Source organism: Silene latifolia, chromosome X (genome assembly GCF_048544455.1).
Source record: "Silene latifolia isolate original U9 population chromosome X, ASM4854445v1, whole genome shotgun sequence".
NCBI classification, from domain to species: Eukaryota; Viridiplantae; Streptophyta; class Magnoliopsida; order Caryophyllales; family Caryophyllaceae; genus Silene; species Silene latifolia.
This window is the reverse complement of record NC_133537.1, coordinates 38,136,101-38,150,831: the sequence shown is the minus strand read 5'-3', so window position 1 is coordinate 38,150,831 and position 14,731 is coordinate 38,136,101. Positions and strand designations below refer to the sequence as shown.

General features: G+C 40.2%; 1 non-coding gene across 1 annotated transcript; it reads left to right on the top strand.

Moving 5' to 3' along the window:
* The first annotated feature begins 7,140 nt into the window (after positions 1-7,140).
* Positions 7,141-7,247, top strand: LOC141624954 (small nucleolar RNA R71). The gene has a single exon (XR_012534757.1). It is a non-coding gene; the product is annotated as a small nucleolar RNA R71 (small nucleolar RNA).
* The last annotated feature ends 7,484 nt before the right edge of the window (positions 7,248-14,731 follow it).

Sequence of the window (14,731 nt, the reverse complement as noted above, 5' to 3'; positions counted from 1 at the left end):
ATGTGGACCTATGTCAATCACCGCACGAGAAGGCTATAGGTATTTCATCACTTTCACGGACGATTTAAGTAGATATGGCTATGTTTACTTAATGAAGCACAAAAGTGAATCCTTTGAGAAATTCAAAGAATACCGAACAGGTACGGAACCTCTTTTGGGGTAGAAAGATTAAAACACTGCGTTCAGATCGTGGTGGCAAGTATCTTTCTCACGAGTTTGATCAACACCTTAAGGACTGTGGGATTGCCTTACAGTTAACTCCACCTGGAACACCTCAGTTGAATGGTGTGTCTGAACGGAGAAATCGAACACTTCTTGATATGGTTCAATCCATGATGAGTCACACGGTATTACCTGATTCATTATGGGGTTATGCTCTTCATCGTTTTTGCTCTAATACTTAACCGAAGTCCGTCTAAAGCTGTTGACAAGACTCCATATGAACTATGGAAGGGAACGGTCCCTAACTTGTCCTTTATACGGGTTTGGGGCTGCGAGGCTTATGTCAAGTAGAGACACGAGGATAAGCTCGGCCCGCGATCGGTCAAGACATACTTTATAGGCTATCCTAAAGGAACACTTGGTCATTACTTCTATTCGCCAACCGAACAACGTGTTTTTGTTGCGGCTAGTGCGACATTCTTAGAGAAGGAATTTCTCGAGAATGCAAAGAGTGATAGAACCTTCGAACTGTCGGAGATTCCAGAACCAATTACCGAGCAACCATTGGAGGAACCAGTTCCTTCAATCCCGGCTGCGGTTAATATTCCTGAGGAACCTAGGAGGTCGGGAAGAGTCTCTATTCCTCCCACGGATACATCGGTATGGTCGAGGAACATGACATAGATGACATTCTACTCTTAACGAGTAGTGAACCCGCAACCTATAAAGGTGCCATGACTAGTTCTGACTCAAAGCTATGGCTTGAGGCCATGCAATCCGAGATGGACTCTATGTATGAGAACAACGTATGGGATCTTGTTGACTTACCTGCTAAGGTTCGTCCCCTTCAATGCAAATGGCTTTACAAGATAAAGCATTCTGTGGAAGGTCAACAAGATATCTATAAAGCACGACTAGTTGCTAAAGGTTTCACCCAAGTGCCAGGTTTGCACTACGATGAGATTTTTGCACCCGTAGTCATGCTGCGTTCCATTCGGATTATCTTAGCGATTGCCGCTTTTCATGACTATGAAATTTGGCAAATGGACGTGAAAACCGCCTTCTTAAACGGTTTTTTGGAGGAAGAGTTGTACATGGTGCAACCCGAAGGTTTCATCGATCCTGAACATCCTAAGAAAGTATGCAAGCTTAAGCGTTCCATTTATGGACTTAAGCAAGCATCTCGGAGTTGGAATCATCGCTTCGACCAAGTGATAAAAGAAAATGGATTCATTCGATCAATCGAGGAACCATGTCTCTATATCAAGTCGAGTGGGAGCAAGATTGTCTTTCTAATATTGTATGTTGACGACATACTCCTGATTGGGAATGACATACCTCTCTTAACTTCGGTGAAAGTATGGTTGAAGAACCATTTCCAGATGAAAGATCCGGGTGAGGCACAAAGAATTTTGGGCATCCGTATCTATCGAGATAGATCACGTCGGATGTTATCTCTCGATCAGAGTCTTACATAGACAAAGTCCTAGAGAGATTCAGCATGACTAACTCCAAAAAGGGGTTTCTTCCTATGGCTCCAGGGGTGCATTTGAGCAAGTCTCAGGCACCAGAGACACCGGAAGAGAAAGAGCGCATGACACGGATTCCTTATGCCTCGGCTATAGGATCAATCATGTATGCCATGATATGCACACGTCCGGACGTGGCATATGCATTGAGTATGACAAGTCGATTCCAACAAAGATCCGGGTGAATCACATTGGGTGGCTGTCAAGAACATTCTTAAGTACCTACGGAGGACTAAAGATTGGGCATTGACTTATGGAGGCCCTCAAAAGCTATGCGCAACCGATTCTGTGCAGATGCTAGCTTCCAAACGGATCGAGATGACTCGAAATCTCGGTCTGGATTAGTTTTTACTCTTAATGGCGCGATCACCGGAAGAGTTCCAAACAAATCTATTCTACAGATTCTACGACCGAGTCCGAGTACTATGCCGCGTCTGAAGCTACAAAGGAAGCGATATGGATGCGTCAATTCTTACATGGACTATCCGTAGTGCCTAGTTCGAATGACCCGATCACCATCTATTGTGACAATAGAGGTGCCATCTTCCAGGCTAAGGAGCCCACGTCTAGCAACAAATCTAGGCATGTACAACGGAAGCTCATCTAATCCGAGATTACGTGGAGCAAAAGGAAGTAGTGATAGAAAAGATTGCTACCGATGATAATATAGCAGATCCTCTCACTAAACCATTACGACAAGATAAGCATGAAGGGCACGTTCTTTCCATGGGAATTAAATGTGTTTCTGAGTTGTAGTACTCTTTTATGGATTAGATTCATTCTTTTTGTACTCTATACAACATCATCGTTTTGATATTTATATATATTTTGTTTTTCATGTGGAATTGTACGACAATTTTTGAACACCACAAAGTGAACTGAACAAACATTATATTTCTAGTCCTTAATTGCTCACATGAGTGATAATCTCGCAATTATTTTGTGACGTTGGTTGATGGTGGGTTCAACAAGCCATAAGTCAAACGGTTGACTGACCAATCACAGAGGCGAGTTATACGGATCTCTCGTAGGACACAATTGTGACATCGACGTGGAGTCCTAAATGTTTTATAACATTCGGTGCCCGGTCGTGGATAGGACCTCCATGGTGATCCTAAGAGTCGATTCTTTTGACTATCGACTGTCTCTTGAGACTAAGGCATATTTTGGGTGACTTTGGTTTCTTTCTCACGGTCATCCGTAACAGGGGGGCCAAGTAGATTTTTTCTCGGTCATTTCATGCTTTGTGCTTAGATCGGAAGGAGTCGAGTTGAAGGAAATATTCAGCCTTTATCGTACTCGATATTTCTCGGGGCCACTCGAGGAGTCAGAACTAAAATGCATGGCCATGCTCGGATACGGATTCGTTTTATCGCTTAAGTTACTCTCTAGTCGGGGAAACCACTCTTGATCTGGTCGATTGTAAAATACGACCTTTGCGGATCCGGATCCGCAAATTGTTTTACATTGAGTGGGAGAAATTTTAAATGAATATGAGAATCGGTTATCGCACATACACTTGTACGGACAAGTGGGAGTTTGTTGGAGCTTGTGTCCTCCGATTAGTGCGGATAACGTCATTGCACATACACTTGTCTTGACAAGTGGGAGCTTGTTAAATGGTGTCCTTAACAATTAGTGCAAGGACTTATAAACCTCTAAAAGGATCAAAGGGCATACTTTTGGTATTATTATCGGTTGATCCACGTTTATCAATAACGGTTGGCTTGCTAGATAAGTTTGACGTTATTGTCATACGGATGGCGGTGATCAACTGGTCCCTAAAAGTCACACCTATAGGATACGTTTGAGAGACGTGACAGTATGAAAATACAGTCATGTTGATGCCAATTTTGACTAACCGATTAGTCCGAGTTATTGACTAGTAATTAGTCAAACGTGATGTTGAGATATTTTATTTAATACGGATTAAATAAAATGGGCTAAGCGAATTAAGCAGTTAATTCGTAAATTGAATGTAAACGATTTATATTCGATTAATGTATATTGAATAAATTAATTATACAATATCGTCTTTGTCAGACATGTATTAATACTTCAACTAACCCGTGTTATTAGTTGATATTTTAATAGCCGATAACCGATGACGATTTATAATAAAAACCGCGTCATATACATTTTAGCGAGACGAGTCGGATCAGTCGGATCACGAGTTAAATGAGGAGAAAGTGGAAAGCCCACTCCCTCCTCTAGTGACCCGCGGACCGAGGCAACAAAAGGAGAGCCTTCTCTCCTTTTGAAACCTAATTCATTTTGACAACAAAATTAGGGTTTTGGAGATCATTTTCTCTCTGAAACCTAGATCTCACATCTCGAAAAACTCACATCAAGTTCTCTCAATATTGCAAGGCAATTAGAGAACGCATATTTAGCACAAGGGCATATTCTTAGACGATCTTGGGTGCAACAATTAGGAGGAGATCTACTTTGATCTCTCATTGCCGAATTGCACTAGGACCGAAGGTTAATTCTTGTGCTTAATCGTTTTTCATTATATTTCGTTTATGACCATATTTCACATGTTAAATTTACGTTATAATCCTTAAATTTAAAGGGTCTTATACGGATATTACCCTTCAATAACTCAAACAGCCATAACTTTGAGTAACAACCCAAAGTTGTACTAACTTCAGCTATAACACTTGAATCATCATTAAGGTTATACTAGCTTTAGCTATAACTTTGGAGACCACTCTTGGCCGCCTATCATGCCGCCATTAGGGTTCACTCGTAAACCCTAATTACGTTCTGACACCCATATTTAACGCATAAGCAACATACGACATGTAATTAACGCATAAAAACATATACAAACATGTGAAACATATTTAATCATGATAAAAAATAATCAAACATGTACCAATCATGTAAAACAATCATTAAATCATATTAATTACATCAATTGGCATAAACAAGTGAATTGACCTAGTTGCTTGCTAGGTTAATTCTATTTATAAGAGATTAACTAATGGGCTTATGGGCTTTGGGTCCATTAACTCACACAATGGATTATTTGATTATAAATCCGATTGGACCATATTAAAACGCAAGGAGAGCTTATTATAGAAATGAAATTATTAAATTAAAATAGTAAAATTGTGCACAGACATTTTAACCCTTCCAAAAGTAGATTAAAACGAGAAATAATAAAATAGAGAATGAAGACGATAAATATAAATATTTCAAAAATACATCTATCCACTTCGAAATAATTAATTTCATTAAATACTTTTATAATAATATATTATTATAAAATACGGGGTGTTACATTATCCGCCCATTCTTCACATCAATAAGCACTCTTCCGATAGCCAAGAACGGCCAACCTAGGATAATGGGGGTATGACTATCCTCCGGGATGTCAAGGACGACAAAATCGGCCGGGATTAAAAGCTTTCCAACTTTGACGGGTACGTCTTCAAGCACCCACAAAGGGCGCTTGACGGACCTATCCGCCAATTGGAGAGTCATGGTAGTAGGAGCAAGACTATGAATGCCAATTTTCTTTGCAAATTTTAAAGGAATGACACTCACACTTTCTCCTAAGTCAGAAAGAGCTCTTGATATAGGAACACCACCAACTATGCATGGGATTGAAAAGTTTCCCAAGTCACCAAGTTTAGTGGGCATCTTGTTAAGGATATAAGCACTACATACCTCTTCCATTGCCACTATCTCTTGGTCACCCAATACCCTCTTCTTAGTCAAGATATCTTTCAAAAATTTTGAGTAAGTTGGCATATTCAAAATCACTTTCGTAAAGAGTAAGGTTACTTCACGTTTCTTCAAGCATGTCACAAAACTTGGCATACTTGAAGTTTTCCTTACTCTTTATGGCTCTTGAGGGGTATGGAATATGATAAACAAGTTGATAATTGGGAGATACCCTTGGGAAATTTGCATTCTTTGTTACCTTAGTAGTGGGTTGTAGGAGTACCTCTTCGGTAGCATCTTCACCTCTTCCTTCTTCATAAGTCAAATCCTCAACCAAGCCATCAATATCACTTTCCACTTATGTTTTCTCACTTGAAGATTCTCTACATGTCTTCTTCCCTTTCTTAGCTTCACTCATCCTTGCCGATGGTGTCATCGGTGGGCTTTCCCTTCCACCATTCATGTCCGTCCGCTTTCTCTTGGGATCCGTATCGACTTCTATCTCAAGATGTTTGTAGGGATCTTCAAGCTCTATCCCGCTTCTCAAAACCACCGCATGAGCTTGGTGGCTAGTTGAGGCATCCATGGAGCTTTGACCTTGAGCTAACAAACCACCAGGTGGCGTATGAGGGTTAGCAAGAGCATGAGAAGCTAATCGTGCCTCCAATTCCCTCATTTCCTTTTGATGAGCAAGTCGTTCATTAGCATTTTCTTGTTGGGTAGCCTTCATGAAATTAGCCATGTCTTGGCTATGTTGCATTTGCATGTTCTTCACCAACCTCATAAGTTCATTTTGAAAGGGGTCACCTTGGGGTTCTTAATAAGGTTGGTTGGCTAGGGGTAAAGGGAACCCATAGTCATTCCGAGTGTTGGGACCTTTCCCCCCGTGATAATTCCCTCTAGGGCCATTGTTGTTGAAGTTTGGTCCTTGACCTTGATCTTTATTAAACCCTTGAGCGTACCCTTGCCCAAATCCTTGATTAGCTTGATTCACTTGGTTCCCTTGATAGAACCCTTGGTTGGTTTGATTGCCTCCAAAATCTTGGTAACCGTGAGATTGGTTCCCAAAGTTTTGTTTTGATTGTTGTTGGGCCATTGGTTTTGATTTGCGAGGTTATTTCTTTGGTTTGAGTATCCACCCCTTGGTTGAGAAAATCCGGGTGGATTATTTGGGGCTTGGGGTTGATGGTGTTGTGGGTTTTGAACATTGGTACTCTTGTAGCTAAAGTTAGGGTGATTCTTTAAACCCGGATGGTAGAAGTTGGTGTTTGGGTTGTAGACATTGGGATTGTTGTAGGGTGGTCTTGGTGGTCTTGTATTGTTGTTATAGCTTTGAAAAGCATTAACATCTTAGACATTCTCCTCATACCCCATATTATAGTTGTTAGCACACATGTCAAAGGTGTGGCCATTTCCCCCACATAGCTCACAAGGTGAAACTTGAACTACTTCCTCCATGGGTGGACCATGTGAGGCGGTAGCTTGATGAACTTGGTTCCTTTGCAATTTCTCAAGTTACTTGGTGAGAAGATCGAGCTTAGCGATTGTCTCGGCATTTGAACTAAAAGAGTTCTCCTTGGGATATTTGCCATTTCTCCTTAGCATGTTTCCCCTTGATCCATAATTGGCTTCCGAGTCTACCATTTTCTTGATCAATGCCGACCCTTCCTCATCACTCAAATGGTTGAATCCCCCTCCTGCGCAGGCATTCACCATTTCTTTAGTTCTAGGCAACAAGGTCTGGAAGAAGGTTTGGGTGACATACCACTCGGGAATCCCGTGGTGAGGGCAACTAGCAATAAGGTCTTGATATCTATCCCATGCTTCACCCAAGGATTCCCCATCTTCTTGTTGGAAAGTGTGAATTTCATTTCGAAGCATGGCAGTCTTGGATGATGGATAGTACTTGGCCATGAACGCCTTGGCTAAAGCGTCCCATGTTGTGAATGTATCCGGAGGGTGAATATTCAACCACCGGTCTGCCTTACCCATCAAAGAGAATGGGAACAACACCATCCTTAATGTGTCCTCGGATACCCCGTTCTTCTTCATCATAGAGACCTTTCTCTTGAACTTACGTAGGTGAGCATGAGCATCTTCTTCGATGTGTCCCCCGAACAAATCTTTTTCAATCAACCCCATTTGGGCGGGGTGCATCTCAAATTTGTTGGGAGCCAAGGTGCCAAAATTAATCGGATTACAATAATCATTATGGTTACGACGATTGTGATCACGTAAAGCCATTGGAGGTGGTGGTGATTGAGGTGGAGTTGGAATTTGAATGTTGTGAAATGGGTATTCTATTGGGGTCTCAATTGTGTCGTTTGGCGGAAGTGGGGTAGTGGTGTCAATGATGGGTAGGGTGTGTGGGTTTGGTTGGTCTATGTTTGCTTGAGGAGGGTTCCTAACTTTATCAAGAGTCCTTATCCTCAAAGTCCTAAAAAGCCTTTCGGGGTCGGAGTTGAAGAGTAGAGCTTGATGGTTCCTCCTAGGTATGCAGTCGACAAACCGTTAGTCTCCTAGTGTTTTTACACACTAGAGGAGGGCAAGAAGTCACACACTCTACAATGAAACACACAACTACTAAAGCAAACTAGAAAGTGAGATAAAACTAAAGCTAAGACTCTAAACAAACTAAGTATAACCTAACGCCATCCCCGACAACGGCGCCATTTGATGAGTAGATGTTTTAGTCGTCATTTCTACTATCAAAAACAATTTGTAATAATCCCAAATTAAGTAGTATAATAAAGGTTGTCAGTCTCAAGGATGGCGGGGGCTAGCACTATGATTTGATTAAGTCTAAGTTTAGCCTAGTAAAAATGGGTATTTGATTAAGACTAACAACTTAATTTAAACTAAAGCGAGCAATTAACTAGATGTGTAAACGATTGATTTAAAGAACTAGGGTAGTTGGGTTCCCCTAAGCAAGGTTGGTCAACAAATATGTGTCAAAAGGTTTCCGGGTAGAAAATAATGAAGAAAGCAAGTTAATTTCTTAACCTTATCTTAAGATGGACACAATAATCATCATTTAGTACCCTATCTCTTCATAAACATGCTATTAAGAAACAATACAAACTTTCATTCATAAAGAAGCTAAGCAAAATTGTAGAAAAGCATGAACTTTCATACACACAATTCAACAAACACCTTCAATGCATGATTATGAACAATTATATTTCCACCCAAAAACACATATTAACAACCCATTTGATTGACCTATCCCTCACTTAGGTTCCCCCTAAACCCTAGTGGAAGACTAATCACACATGGTTGCAAAGCAAATGTAAACAAATGAGTAAAAGCAAGCAAACATGGCAACAAACATTATAAGAAGATGAACAATCACTAATTATCAAAAGGAGATGTAAATTAATAAACAAACAAAGTAAATAAGGAAGAGGATTATACCAACAATAAGGAAAGATTGATACTTTGATTGAATTAAGGAACAAATTCTTCAATATCTCCAAAATACAACCCGATAACCAAATGTAAATAATTCACTAATACCAATTCTAAACTAATAATAAGAGTAATTAATAATTGATTAAGGAAAGATTAAGGCTTTGATTAAGGGTTTGCATAAAATTAAGGAAGTAATTTCAAATCTAGGGTATATGTTTACAATTGATTAGGGAGGGGGTATTTATACTATTTCATTGGATTAGAGGAAAGGAGGAAGTAAAGCCCAAAAATCGCAGCTGTTGTCCTGTGCCGGTACACCGGCTGCCGACCTCGTCAACCGGCAACGACATCTCCAAATTCTGGCCAAAATAAGACTGAGAATCTCTCTGTCAGTGAACCGACTGCCGGCCTGCCAGAAGAGAGTACTCCTTCTTGGATTTCTTCTTCATTTCTTCAAAAGGGGATGCCGGTTGACCGGCGGCTGGCCATACTTGCCGGCAGCGAGCTCTTAGAATTTTAGCCCCAAAAAGCTTCCTCAATTTTGGCTAAGTATGGGCGTGTGTTCCCTGCCGGTGGGCCGGCTGCCGGCCTGCCGGCAGAGAACACTGCTTCAGCATTTCTCCCTTCTCTTCCTCATGCCTAATCATCGAACCGCCTCTCTTGCCCCGATTCCTCTATAACCGCCTCAAATCCTGCAAGAGGGGCACAAAATGATAGATGCGGGTATCGGGCACAAAATGCAAGGTAAGGCGCATAAAACCGACTCAATAGGAGTCGGAATGCATGAAAGAAGAAGGGAAATTTGGTGAAAATAAATCATATATCAATTTTGCCATACGTTAAGACTAAAGTTCCTTAATTCATTCCATAGCATAGTAACAACTATCAAATTTACAATCTAACAACATAGTAAAACCATCCTTAAGACACAAAAATACATTTGTTCATGGGAATTTTAAGAGAAGCTGGAAAAATTTCACCCAAGTTTTAAGACAAATTTTTTTTCATTTTGGGACCACATATTACATCACTAACCAAGATAGTAGTCTCATAAGGTGATTATATCAAGTTTTACCCATAAAATCGAAATTTGGACATGACTTACCTACAGTTCGAAATTTTAAGACGAAATTTTCATATTTTCAAGAAGATCCATCCATAACAACAAAGGTTAAGCCTATGTTGTACAATTAGACACAACAACAAGCACCAAAATCCCATTATTGACTCAAGAAAACCCCCTTATATAGGAATAAGGGGGTGTAACATAAACAACATAGAAGAGGCTAACCTCGATCGGGGCCACACCACCCCGATCGGGGCTATGGGCTTTCTCAATTTTCACTTAATTCCGTCTTAACTTTGCACTTAATGTTGATGCGGAATCCGATGCTTATGTCTTAATGCGTCCATCTAAGGTATCATAGGCATCCTTTGGCATCCAATGCAAGCTCTTATCATGGGCTTTCATTTGGATTTTATTTCTTTACATATCCACCAACTAATATTGGTTTTCTCTTGCTCGGGTTTTTTCAATTTCTTCCCAAAATGCCCCTATGCTTCCCGAAACTCCTTTGCATTATCAAGACTTGCTCTCATTAGCTTCGTGAACTTGGATTAATGGTAATTTGACGAAAAAAAGCTACTTAAAGCTTAATTTCCTACAAAATACAATGAATACAAGCAAACATAACTAGAACACGGAATTAGCTCAAAAACACTAACATTAGTGCAAATGACATGTAAAAATAGAGCTAAAATAGGGAGTTAAAATGTATATAAAATGGACTTATCAATCAAGAGAATGAAATTATCATCTTTCAAAATGGGTCACGACATGTAAATCTACTCATCCAATTTTTCGTTTCTTACCACACACATGTGAAAGCTCCTAACATGCAAGAGTCTATCAACAACCATATCATTCATGTAATCACACGACATTATCTATATCGTTCACCCCTACTTGTAACCACCCACCTAGTGACAAACCGAGGCAATAAGAACTAGTTTTGATATGAGGGCACCCACTAATCCAAAATCGATCTCCTATTGTACTCATGTCGGGTTCATTTTATTAGACACACCTAGGTTTAATTTTGTTCATTCGTTTAAGTTCCAAAATCGAAGCTCTAATACCACTTTGTAACACCCCGTTCTTACCCGGCCAAGGTAACTAAGAGATGTTACCGTCTCGGGGTCCCGAGGCGGTGAAATCGGAGTTGTAATTAAGAAATGATTAATATAAATAAAGTATTTAGTGAATTACATAACCATAAATGAATAAATGAAATAAATAATACAACTCATGACTACTATGCTCTTCTAATGAAATGACACTCAGCTCCAAGTCCAAGGCTCGTCCCGTCACCCACGTGACACCAACTCAAACTATACTCAACCTGCTCTCCATATGATCGGAAATATCATATGGATTGACACATGCCACCTCGAAAATAGGTGACAATTACACAGACACACAAACGTCAATTTCAATACAATAACATAAGACACGACTCGATAAATAAAGATGCGACATAGTGATTATATGAATGAGACTCGAATATGCAATCACCCTACCGGTACCGGACACGCCCAGGCGTACCCACAACCACCGGTGTCAGGGACACGCCCATGACACCACACCTCGCACAAAGGTACCGGGACACGCCCAGACGTACCGGGTCCGGAAGCCAACCGGATCGCCTGCGAAACGTCGTGTCTAACCCACACGAGTCCCTACAAACTCATGTCATTAATGTGCACATCCCCCTTGGAGTGGGAAGCTCCAAGGGGCGACCCGAGCGCAAGACGGTTTCCCAACCGTCTTACGTCTCCTCAACAATCAAGTACCACCAACAAAGACTTCCAACACAACACATTCACAACCATACATGATAAATAGAAGAACGACATTAAACATATGACTAGTTTATGAATTCAATCCCATATTTTTTAAATAACAACCCTTCGAATACCCACATGACATACCAACCGACTCATGAATGTACTAGCAAGGAAAGACACCAAAATATGCATACACAATATTGAAACCGAGTAGGAAAACCTACCTTTTCGCATTCTTCACAAGATACTTGGTTCCGACTCGACTCCGTCTCATAAAATCGTCTCATGAGACCGTCTCACCCTAAACAAACCATACAATACTATCACAAAGCCTTCTACACTACAATAATATGAAACTCTTTATTATTAGTTACAAATTACTCATATTACATAAGCTAAATACTAATTAATCTTTCTTAGTAAACCCTAACTCAAGATTAACATAAGACAAAGAGGAAAAGGTGAGATTTTGACTTACAAAGGTAGATCGGGAATTAGGAGAGGTGTCCAATCATCAATCCAAGCTTGAAGGCCAAGGGGAAAGGTTTAGGGAGCATTTAGAGAGAGGGGAGAGTATTTTAGAGTAAGAAGGAAGGAAAAGAAGAATGAAGAGGATAAGGATTTGGATAAGATAAAATCTCGAAATATTATTTCTCGGGTACATCACAGTGTGACTCGACCGAGTGACCGGTTCACTCGACCGAGTGACACTCACTCGGTCGAGTATACTCTTTACTCGACCGAGTACCACTCGCTTGATCCGCTAGAGGCTCTACTCGGTCTACTGGAAGTATATTAGGTATAGTTTAGTTCTTACTTGGTCTCATGATATGGGAGGGGACATCCTTTACTTCCGGGTATACGTAGGTTCCCTCACGTGTCCCTAGGTCCTTTGTGAGTCCCAAATTATCCGAGTATTACATCAGTTCCTTTTAATAATTAAATGTTGCTTTGGAGTCATTGGCAACTGTTTTTGTTGTATAAATAAAAAGATAATTAAAATAGTAAACTACCATCGGAATTTAAAATAATAAATTAAAAGATAACTAATACTTCCTCCTAATGTCTATGTTTTCCCCATTTCATTAAAATACACCTCACAAATATTAGGACAATGGGGTAAACATAGACAATGGGAGGAAGTATCATAATTATTCAGTTGGTTAAAAAAAGATAGAGATTATAAGGTTTTGATACTAGAGTTTAGTATCACATGGATTTAAATGCTACGAAGTAAGATTTAGTATGTATAGGATACTATAATTCTTTATCAAATGAGCTCCTCTTGCTGGCTGCCGATTGAAGATAATTGCATAGTACAAACACATATCAATAGAATATTCGACAATATTCTTCACTCTCTCTAAAAATAATCTCTCCCACTTCTCTCTAGAAAAACCCCCAAATACTAAACTTGTCACCATCACCCTCCCCTTTCCTCCCATTGCTCCTTGATTATACCTGCTCGGTCGTCGGAGATTGGGCCGTATTTTGGCCTATCTTCGGTGACCACTCTCTCAAATCTTAATTTAATCAATTCTACCTAGTTTCGTATTTCTAAATATACTCTAAATTTGGGGATTTCCGACATTCATCTTGTTTTTAATGATCGATTCTCTTTTAAGGTTAGTTTGAGGTGCGAGCTTGCCTTCCTATCACACCCTTTTGTCCCCGTCTTACTAGATCGCCATTCTCCGTGCATGCGTCGGCTTGAAAGGGGGATTGTCTCGAGGATCACTTTTCTCCGTGCATGCAACTAGGGAGGTGTTTCCCCCAACCCTCGCCCCTTTCACCACTTCCCTATGCTTCGCGGTCGGACTTTCTATAGTCCGTTGTTGCTGCTTAAGTTTATGGATCAGACCGTCTAATACATCTTTCCCCTATCCCTTGTTCTTCCCTCTCCTATTGGATTGCTGTCTCTTTATTCAGTAAGGCTTTGGTGTTGATCCATATTTCCGGTTTGGTGCTTGCATGTGTGTTCCTGGTGGTTTTCAGTCCATCGTGGATCATAAGGGGGTGTCCTAATGGCGGCTTTTGTTTGTGTCTTTGTTATTGCTAGGTCTTTTGTTGGATCATGATGTTTTCTGTCGGATTTCTTCTGTTCGTTTTGTTGTCGTTTTACTGGGTTTATTGTCTCTTGGGATTTATGAGTTTATGAGCTGGTGTATGATGGTTTTTTCAGTATGGATGGTTGGATTGGAGGTGGTGGTTTCTCCTCTAACCTCATGTCGTCTCAGTTCCTTTTAATAATTAGCTTATTTTTCCCAATAATCTCCTCTTATAGGAGTCTTTGTCGTTGTTGTACTTCTTGTGTTGATTGTCGTCTCACAAGGGATATGGTATGTCGAATAAATGGGTTTGATGGGGTAACGATGATGTGCTATTGAATTTGTGTTGGTTTCAGCTGATATTGGTTTCAAGTGGCTCTATTGGATCAGATATTGGTTACCGGTATACTCGTTGAGGGACTCTTTTTGTTCCCACTTATCTGCATTTTGGATATCTCAATTTGTTGGTTCTACGGCCAAAGGGTACGATATCTAAGGTGGTGGAGATTAATCTCTGTCGATGGCAGACTTCGTCGTCTTTCTATTCATATTTTCTTTCTACGTTCTTTTCGCAAGAACGTAAGTACACCTTGCTATTGTCATTCGGAGGTTCACATGTACCGACGGGTTTTGGAGGTCTTCTGTGCTGATGAAGCCGGGACAAATTCTCGTGGCCAATCTTCCGTCCTTCACCATCTTGCCTTCGTTACACTAGCTGACTTTGATGTTGTAGTCCTAATCTTATTTTATATTTATATTTATGTCATCTCAAAAATTGCCTTTGTAACACTAGATTTGGTAGTCAGGTTTCTGGTGTTACTTAGTCAAATAACTTACTTTGTACCGCTCGGGATATTGTAAGTTATTACCTACTGTCAAAAAAAAAAGATCTCAATGGAATTTACATTTTACAACAAATAGGAAATCAAGCACCGTAAATTTGGAGGCATGTACGTCTTCTTCCTCTCTTTTATGTTGTTTTACTATTTTCTTTTCAGTCTTTTCTTTCTTTTGTGCTCTTGACAATTTGCAGGGATGATACAACAATTCTATTGTAAC